General features: G+C 43.6%; 1 non-coding gene across 1 annotated transcript; it reads left to right on the top strand.

Annotated features, from left to right (window-relative positions):
- Nucleotides 1–353: 353 nt before the first annotated feature.
- Nucleotides 354–438, top strand: TRNAR-UCG (transfer RNA arginine (anticodon UCG)). The gene has a single exon. It is a non-coding gene; the product is annotated as a tRNA-Arg (tRNA).
- The last annotated feature ends 9,818 nt before the right edge of the window (nucleotides 439–10,256 follow it).

Genomic DNA, 10,256 nt, shown 5'->3' with positions numbered 1-10,256 from the left:
CTTTTGTACTATAGAAAGAATAATTAAAGAATAGTCCTATTGGGGGGGGAGTCCCATGGCTCATGTACAAGCTGATCAGCATTTCTCTCTTTTTCCAGGCTCCGCTCATGGAATAGTTTAGTCCAGTAGACATCCAGCTTCCCTAGGACATGCCAAATACAAATTTCTGGGCACACAACAGTGATGGTGTGGTATGGTTCCGGGTCTTGAAGAACTCATGTCAAGTGGGAACACACATACCTTAACAAGAAGTCATCAAAAATCCAAGGGAAGCCTACAATTTCAAGCACAACTGTCCCTATCCCCCAAGATCAGATACTACAGTAAAGTGTTTGAAAGGCAGCTCTAGGGGCGCCTGACTGGCTCAGTCGGTTGAGCGTCCGACTTCGGCTCAGGTCACGGTCTCGTGGTCTGTGGGTTCGAGCCCCACGTCAGGCTCTGTGCTGACGGCTTGGAGCCTGGAGTCTGCTTCAGATTCTGTGTCTCCCTCTCTCTCTGCCCCTCCCCTGCTCATGTTCTCTCTCTCTGTCAAAAATGAATAAACATTAAAAAAAAAAAATAGAAATACGAAAGGCAGCTCTATACTAACATAGGCTCCCAAATGCCTCCCGTCATAGCCTCCCCTCAGAGGGGCCAACTCACAGGAAAAGCTAAGTCTTCTCACGAAGGCCAGCCAGCATATAGAGTGTACAGCATGGGAGAAAATGTCTAGAAGCTTCTTTATGGCAGACACATGTAGGTGGAATCTGAGTAATGCTGAGGTCAGCCTTCTAGCGGCAATACCCTTCTGATACAGTAATATTTCCCTCCTGTAGAAGAATACTACAAGACACTCTATTAAAGAAAGACGTTTCATTTTCCTTTATACTAGACGGTTTAGATCTGGTCTGCCTTTCAAGTGTGCCATTTTTTTTTTTTTTTTTAATTGCAATTACATGTTGCCCCCTCGTGTTCATTGATATTATTGCACCCTGTTGTAACAGGGCAAGGATGAGGTGGAGGGAGGTCTGGGCCCTTGACTTCCCCAGAAGGGGAAAAATGAATGTAGTGGATATGTGATAGGACTTGCCAAGGTACACAAATAACAGCCATTTATATTTAAGCAAAATATAAGCCGTGGCTCTATTTTTTTTCCTGTAACAATGTTAAATCTTTTAGTTTTTGACCCGGATAATAACAGGTAATATTTAGCATGCACTTACCATGTGCCAGGCACGATGCTAAGTGTACTGCATATATTAACTCACTTAATGCTCACAACAATCCTAAGAGGGGAAAACTATTAGCTGCTCTGAGCTTGTGCAGTACCTCACAATTCAAGGGAGGATATAGGCATGAAATGTCACATCAAAACAAAGCAAACAAAGCTGAAGGGCCCAGGACCCGCAGAGAGAGTACAGGAATGAAGAGCCACATACAGATGGCCGGGGCTGTGTTCCATAATCTCGTCACATTCGTTGTCGCTGATGCTACCTGGATGATGTGCTTTCCGTTTACCCGCAAAAGTAAGCCATCTGTTTCTTCTTAACAGCTTATTGAGATATGATCCACATATCGTACAATTCACCCACTTCAAGGGCTGCCCATTAGCGGGCACTCCCCATCTCCCCAGCCCCCGCTGATCCTAGACAACCACTAATCTACTTTTTGTCTCTGTAAAGTTGCCTATTGTGCATTTTCTAACAGTGGAGTCACGTACTACATGGTCTTCTGTGACTGGCTTCTTTCACTCAGCACGTTTTCAAGGTTCATCCACGTCGTAGCATTGCGTAGGTACTTCATTCCTTTTCGCCGGCAAATAATATTTCATTGTATGGATATACCGCACACTGATCACGCATTTACCAGTTTATAAACATTTGGGTTACTGGGATGCCTGGCTGGCTTAGTTGGTTAAGTGTCCGTCCAGCTCTCGATCTCAGCTCAGGTCATGATCTCACAGTTCCTGGGTTCCAGCCCCGTGCCAGGCTCTGCGCTGACAGCAGGGAGCTTGCTTGGGATCCTCTCTCGCCTGCCCTCCCTGCCCCTACCCCACTGGTGTCCTCTCCCTCTTCAAATCAATAAATAAAAACTTTAAATAAAAGTAAACATTTGGATTATTTTCACTTTTCGACTATTATGAATAATGCTGATATAGACATTCATGCACAAGCTTTCATATGGACATGTTTTCATTTCTCTTAGGCCTATGTCTAGAAGTGGAATTGCTGGGATGTATGGTGACTCTGTGTTTAACATATCAAGGAACTGCCGGACTGTTTTCCAAAGTGACAGCACCATTTTGCTTTCCCACCGGTAGTATAGAAGAGTTCCAACTTCTCCATTCTCCCAACACGTGTTTTTTTGACTGCAGCCATCTCAGTGAGTGTGAAATAGTATCTCATCGTGGTTTTGTTTTGCATGTCTCTGATGGCTAATGATGTTGAATGTATAAAACCATCTCTTTTTTTTTAAGTTTATTTATTATTTTTTGAGAGAGAGAGCACGAGCGTGAGCAAAGGAAGGACAGAGAGAGAGGGAGAGCAAGGATCCCAAGCAGGCTCTGCACTGTCAGCACAGAACCTGATGTGGAGCTCCAAGTGACAAATTGCGAGATCGTAACCTGAGCCGAAATCAAGAGTTGGATGCTTAACCGACTGAGCCACGCAGGTGCCCCTAAAACCATCTGGTTTTGATACTGGTAGTACAATAGCCACACAGGCCAAATTCACACAATCTAGTCTGATTTTTATGAACAGCCTAAACATATTGATAAAATAGGAGTAAGGAACAATCAGGAGAGATGGAGTCGAAAATTCTTAAGATGACAGGTCATTCATTTACTTATTCATTTATTTGAGCCCGTTGGAGGTAAGAGACCATTTGGGGTGCTGGAAACAAGGTCGGCAGCCACACCCAGAATAGTTACTGCCCTTTTGGAGCTTAACATTCTATCAGGGGACACTAGCCAAGCAACTATTTACATAATGAAGTAATTATAGTCATGAACGGCTCTGTGAAAGACAAGTAGGGGAGGCTCTGAGACATTACAGAGGGTCCTGACTTCGTCTGAGGGCTCAGGGAAGGCTTCTCAGAGGAAGTGAAGTTTGAGTGGAGATCTGCAGGATGAGTTCATGGTCACAAGAGAGGGTGCTGGCATAGAAGGTGCTGAAGAGGTGGGGGCCATGTGGGGCAAGGAAGCTGAACAAGTGTGAGGGACTGAGAGCTGGCAGTGTGGCCACAGTATAGACACTGAGGAAGGAGGCCAGAGGCACAAGCCAGATCACACGAGGTATGACAACTTGTGTTCAGGGTTTTGACCTTTCTCCCAGAGAGCAATAAGAAGCCACTGTTTGAAGGGTGTTAAGTTGGGGAGCTGAGTGATAGGATTGGATCTGCACTTTTAAATGATCACTCTGGCTGCCATTTAAAGAATGCAAAGATAAGAAGGAATGCAAGCAAAACTTTCAGGAAGTGATTTTAACTAATCCAGGTCAGCGATAAAGGTAACTCGAGCCCAGAATTGGGGACAGTGGAGATATTTGAGAAGTAACTAGGAGAAATTTTGAAGAAACCTAGTCAACGATTAGATTCGGGGGCCAGGAAGTGGAAGATGTCAAGGATGACTGTGCAGTTGGATAAATAATGGCGCCACAGACTTGATAATGGGATTCTGAGGGAAGGAGCAGGTTGCAGATGGGAGATCTCATGAGTTTATTCCAGAGAAGCTAAAGTTAGGTGCCCAGGAAGTACTAAGTGGAGAGGTGGAGTGGACAGTCTGAAATACAAGTTTTGAACTCAGAGGAAAGATCCAAGCTAGATCTCCTCAGGGAGAGACTCACGTGGGACACTCAAGGTACAGATGGTAAAGGTGGAGCCTTGGGTGGAGATGAGCTGATTTAGGGGAAAGGTGTGGAATTAGAAGAGAAGGATCCCACTGAGGAGGCAAGAGTCACTGCAATATTCAAAGTCACATGGAAGAGGACTCACCAGCAGAAGAGGCTCAGGAGAGATTAAAGAGGTAGGATGAGAACTGGGAAAGTTACTTGAGTCATGAAATAAGAGTTTCAAGAGAGAATGATCAACAATATTAGAAACAACACAATGACCACTGGATTTAGCAACACAGAGGTCACCGGTGACCTTAGCAGGATTCAATATGTTAAGTGGCAGGGGCTGAAGTCAGGCTGGAGTGAGGTGAGGAACCTGAGAGGAGACAAGCAGGCAACTCCTTCAAGAACGAAGGGGGTGAAGGGCAGAAGAGAGAGGACAGCTCAAAGGAGATGTGTGGTCATGGAGGTTCGCATTTAAGATGGCAAGCTGAGGCATATTTAAATGTGGATGAGAAGGACCCACCCTACTGACAGAGACAGGAGGATGATGGCACAGAGGTGACAAAGCTGAGCGACGAAGAGTTCGGTTTCTGAAGCCAGACCTCTTGAATTCAATTCTGGCTCCTCTATCTGCTGCCTGTGTGGCTTTGAGTGGTATTTTGGCTTCTCTGTGCCTCAGTTTCCTCATTTCTAAAATGTAGGGGGGAAAAACGGAACTACTGTTGGGAGGGTTAAATAAGAGCACTTACGGAGAGGGATGAGATTTGGGTAGAGTCACTTTGCCAACGCAGGATGTCGGAACCACACTGACCATCTTCACCAGTCACCTAAGCTTTGCTCTTAGAGACCCCCATTTGCTCCCTCAGAAATTCCGCAGCAACTACCAGATAAATCCTGATCCAAAGGGGGTGATGGTAAACTGTTTCTACAATTAAAAATAAAGCACCTTGGGGCACCTGGGTGGCGCAGTCGGTTAAGCGTCCGACTTCAGCCAGGTCACGATCTCGCGGTCTGTGAGTTCGAGCCCCGCGTCAGGCTCTGGGCTGATGGCTCAGAGCCTGGAGCCTGTTTCCGATTCTGTGTCTCCCTCTCTCTCTGCCCCTCCCCCGTTCATGCTCTGTCTCTCTCTGTCCCAAAAATAAATAAACGTTGAAAAAAAATTTTTTTTTAAATAAAGCACCAACAGAATGTGAGCATATGCTCACCAGAAGTCACAAACTAGAACGTTCAGAGAAGCATGATTCACAACAGCCTCAGACTGGAAACTACTCAAATACCCATCAACAGAATAACCAATAAATAAGCTGGTATATTCAGACAATGATTACCGTAAGGCAACGAGAATACATAATCCACCACGACACACAGCAGTGAGCATGAAGCCAGGTGCAAAAGAATGTATGTTGTATGGTTCTATTTATATAAAAGGACAAAAATGGACAAAACTAATCAACACTGTTAGCTACCAGGACAGGGATTTCTGCTGAGGGTGGGTAGTGACCAGAAGTGGGGGAGGTTTAGACAAAAGGGGGTTTCCTGGGGGGATGCTAACATGTACTGTAATCCTAATTTTTAAGAAAACATTAAATAAAGGACCTATATGGAAAAAATACTGCTGGATATGCTCTATAGGCATCTTTCAAGTTCAAGTTCCTTCGTAGGGTTGGTGAAATAAATATGTACATTCTGAAACGCAAAGCAGTAACAGTTTTTGCGTTGTTCCCACAAAGGCAATGACCCCAGACGCTATGAAAGGTGTTTAAGAGTCGCCACTTTGCAGAGGGAAAATCTCTCATGTTTTCTGAGGATTTGAGGTCTTTCATTTACTCCGGACATTCTGGATGGGTAGCTTTAAAGGAAGCGTCTTCCTGACTCAGCCTCAGGGAGAGTCACAGTGGAAGCCCCGCAGTCTCACCTACTTGTTTGAACCAGCCTCTAACTGCTGACCCTCTCACTATGGCATGCTTGACTGACAGTCACTTCTCGTCTCTCGTGGAAATCCCTGAATGTTTCTGAGACAAAGCTGAGGAGCAGTCATAGCCCGACCTCACCTTCTCCTGACCGGGTCTCTTGACCTTATTTTTCTCTTCATTCAGAGCTTTTGCCTGGATTTCTGACAGAATGATTGGAGTGACCTAGCTCTGAACCTAATATCAAGATAGTTACCAAATTTTCTCACAAATTGTTCCTTCAGCTTGTTTCCACCATACTGGAACCCCTATGATCTCAGAAAATAAGAACTGCACTGCATGGGGGGGGGGGGCGCCTGGGTGGCTCGGTTGGTTAAGTGTCTGATGCTTGATCTCAGCTCAGGTCATGATCTCATGGTTTGTGTGTTTGAGCCCTGCACTGGGCTCTGTGCTGACAGTGTGAAGCCTGTTTGGGATTCTGTATCTTCCTTTCTCTGGCCTTCCACCCCCACCCCCAACCTTCTCTCTCTCTGTCTCTAAATGAATGAATGAATGAATGAATGAACACTAAAAAAAAAAAATAAATAAATAAACAAAACTGCCCTGGCTGAGTCACATGCTGCCTGGGACTTGACTTGAGGGGTGGCCTCCTCCCTGGGTCTTGATTCTGTCTCTCCTGATCCCTCACTTCTTGTACTCTTTATATTTGCTCTCCTTCCCATTTTCCGAGGTACGTCTTCTCACGTCCTGCTTGGGGCCGACTGTGACACTACAGGGTTAAAAATGTCCCCTCTCTCTTTCCCCTGCGTGCCTGCTAAATGCCACTTGGAACTGGAAAGAAAACAATCCACACTCAGCTAAGCTGCACCTACCTATCAATCATCAAAAACAAAGCCAATAAGGGGCGCCTGGGTGGTGCAGTTGGTTAAGCATCCGACTCTTGATCTCAGCTCAGGTAATGGTCTCACAGTTCGTGAGTTCAAGCCCCACATCAGGCTCTGTGCTGATACTGCAGAGTCTGCTTGGGATTCTGTCTCTACTTCTCTCTTCCCCTCCCTTACTTGTGCTTTCTCTCTCTCTTTCTCAAAATAAATAAACTTAAAAAAAATAAAATAAAAAATAAAGCCTATAAATAGGTTCCTTCCAGTTTTTGGTAATTTCCTCAGGAAACATAATTATTTCCAAATTGATCTGCCTTTGTTTTTTATTTCATTCTATAAATTGGTATGTAGAAATTCAGCTACCTCAAGAAAGGGAGGAAGCAAATAAATCAATCGTGTTCCTTTTTGTCCTGAAGAACCCAGTCCTCTATTCATAAAATTCTCATTAAAATATAGATAAACAGCTATAAAAATAACACACTGCACGTATCTTTGTGAAATAAACAGTGAAATCTGCGTATCAGAGATACTTCAAGTGAAGGGGTTTAAATGGCTTTCCAAGATATTCTATTGGAATCAGCCTGGAGAAAGAAAAAGAGTATTAGGAAATCAAAAGTAAAGGGGTTACGCTCATCTTTGTTAAGGAGTTGAACGAGTCGAAACTACAATTATCTCCAAAGTAATACAACGGTGAAGGATTCCAGAACTTGACAACTGAAAACGTAGGGCTCAATTATATTATTATTGCTATACACACTTGTCTTTGTCAATTCTTACAAACAAAACCAATCCAAGCGTGTTGGCACAGATAGAGCGTTCTCAATGTTTAATTCCTGGACCAGTAACATCAGCATCATCCAGCAAATTGTTAGAAATAAAAATTCTTGGAACCACCTCGGACCCACAGAATCAAAGCTCTAGGGGTAATGTCCAACAATCTAGATTTTGACAAGCTTTCTAGGTAATTCTGATGCATACTCAAGTTTGACTTGAATTCATTTTCCCCTAACACACAGAAACACCAGGTACCCCTACTTTTGTGTGAAGTCATACTGGTATATCTCCTCCTTGTTCCATTAGCCCTACCTGGGTATGAGATGTCATTCTCTGCCTCTCTTAACTAGGACCATGACAGAAATTGCTAACAGTTCCTCAGGATCCATTCCTTCCTTATCCCTCTTACTATTACAATCATCGCCCACCCCATTCCACCACAACTTTTAACCAGCCAAAGGGCTTTCCAACAAGAACTTACATATCTAATCCTCTCTTACCTCTAGATAGGACTAGGCAGATAATTAGTTTGGATCAAGAACACATGGATGGAAGTGATGCAGTCAACTTCCAGATTCTATCTTTTTAAAAAATCCCCAACTACCTGGTTGCCCTCCTCTTTCTCTTGCCCACCCCCATCCCCAATCAGAATGCTAATATGGTTCTTTGGCTCTGAGGGTGAGGACCACATTGCTCTGGTGAAGCAACAAGGTACCCAACACCTGGGTCCTTGAATGCTTCCGGATCAGAGCTGCCTCAAGAATCTTAACTGCCTTCTTTTGGACTATTGTGTGAGAGAGAAATAAATACACTGTGATTTTTATTTGAACTGCTGTATTTCTCTCTGTTACAACCTAGTCTGCACTTCCTCAGTGGGTAGGGCTTCCTTCCCAGAGCTTTAATCTTATTTCCTTTCCTAAGGCTGAGACTTCATGCACTCAATCCCATAAATCCACCTTCCACATATATATTCCCACCCAAGACAGCTGACACTTTACACAAAGGACTTCTTCCTCTAGTAATGACGGGCTTGGTAATTTGGACCAACTTGCCCACTGAGGACCTCTACAAAAGCCAGACATGTCCATATAATTTTTTAAAAGTCTACTTAAAGTCACCAAAGAGGTAACAATAACAAGGCAGTTTAATAACTAAGTTAATGGAGAAGGGGGAAATCCAAAGTAGTATTTTTGGGCTTGCTTTTTCCCTGAGCATTTGCCAATTCTAGGAGAGGTGACTGAGAGGTTGAGAAAGATTTCTGACAGCCTTGGGGGCACCTGGGTGGCTCATTCGGTTAAGCATCCAACTTTAGCTCAGAGTTCAGCTCATAGCTTGTGAGTTTGAGCCCCGTGTTGGACTCTATGCTGACAGCTCAGAGCCTGGAGCCTGCTTCAGATTCTGTCTCCCTCTCTCTCTGCCCCTTCCCTGCTGGCACTGTCTCTTTCTCAGGTATAAATAAACATTAAAAAAAAATTTTTTTAAAGATTTCTGATAGCCTTGAATGGACTAAGGAAATTTTAAAAAGTGAGAGAGCCCATCAAGTATGGGAGAGAGGTGCTGGTAACTCCTACACTTGAGACTGGGACGCTGAAGGCTGCATTCCAAGCATAGGATGAAATGGAAGTAGAATAATCCTTGTTAAAGGGTGCCTCTGTGGCTCAGTCGGTTAAACCTCAACTTCGGCTCAGGGCATGATTTCATGGTACGTGAGTTCAAGCCCCCCATTGGACTCTCTGCCGTCAGTGCAAGCCTGCTTCAGATCCTCTCTCCCCCTCTCTCTGCCCCTCCTCCTCCTCTCTCTCTCAAAAATAAACATAAAAAAAAAAAAAGAAGACTCCTCATTAGCGATGCAATCTAGCTTTGAATCACCATAATCACTGAAATTGGATTAAGGTAATCCTGGATTATGAGCATTCCTAGGTTCCCTCTTGGAGCAAATGGAATTCCTCTCCAGAGAAAGATTATATTATATAAAAACCTCACATTACCTCGATGTTTTCAAATAACAATGTCTGGCACATGATAAAAAAAAAATAATAACCAGGTATTATGGTGACAGATGGTGGCTACACTTGTGGGGAGCATAACATAACATATAGCATATTGAATATATAGTATATTGAATATAGTATACTGAACATATAGTAATATCGTACGCCTAAAACTAATGTAATGTGTGTGAGCTATGTAAAAAAAGAAAAAAAACCCCAGGTACTTAAAGAGACAAAACTATATGACCGATAACAACAAAATGAGGAGAGAAAAACAACAGAAACAAACCTGGAGGGTTCTGAATATTGTAGCTACTGGACATAAGCTTAAAAATAACTATGCTCACAAGGTTAACAGAGACCAGAGGCAGGCTGAATTTCAAGAGGGGATCTGAAAATATAAAAAAGGACACAGCAGAGTCTGTTTCTTTTTTCCTACAATTTCTAGAATTCTAGAGTTTCCAAAAAGAATTCGGGATGTCCTAGGATTAGGAAACTGTGGGCTGACTCCTGATCATGGAGAGAGATTTTGAGGTCATCCCCACCGAAATCCCAGGTCATGGGTTCTCCTCAAGAAAGACGAGTAGAGACAAGGAATGTCGGGTCACCAATAACAATCATTGCCCACCCGAAAGCTTTATAATGACAGTGACAGAGAGTGTATAGCTAATAAAATTAAATAAGGGGACATGGAAACTTTCAGGAAGTTTCCAAATTAAACTCATCCCTAGTAAAGAACTTCAATGACCTATATTTTCCTCTCTACTTAGCCATGTTTTTTTTCCTACACAGCCCCTGCTTTTTGTTTTCTCACTTTTTTGGTCTCTGGAAATGCCAGACCCCGTCTGCTCTCAACTGCTGTGCACTCAAAACCTAAGCTCCCACAAC

The sequence above is a fragment of the Herpailurus yagouaroundi genome, unplaced genomic scaffold (genome assembly GCF_014898765.1).
Source record: "Herpailurus yagouaroundi ecotype Mexico unplaced genomic scaffold, PumYag 159, whole genome shotgun sequence".
In the NCBI taxonomy this organism is placed as follows: Eukaryota; Metazoa; Chordata; class Mammalia; order Carnivora; family Felidae; genus Herpailurus; species Herpailurus yagouaroundi.
Note: the sequence above shows the minus strand (reverse complement) of the source record. Positions and strands in the feature narration are given on the sequence as shown.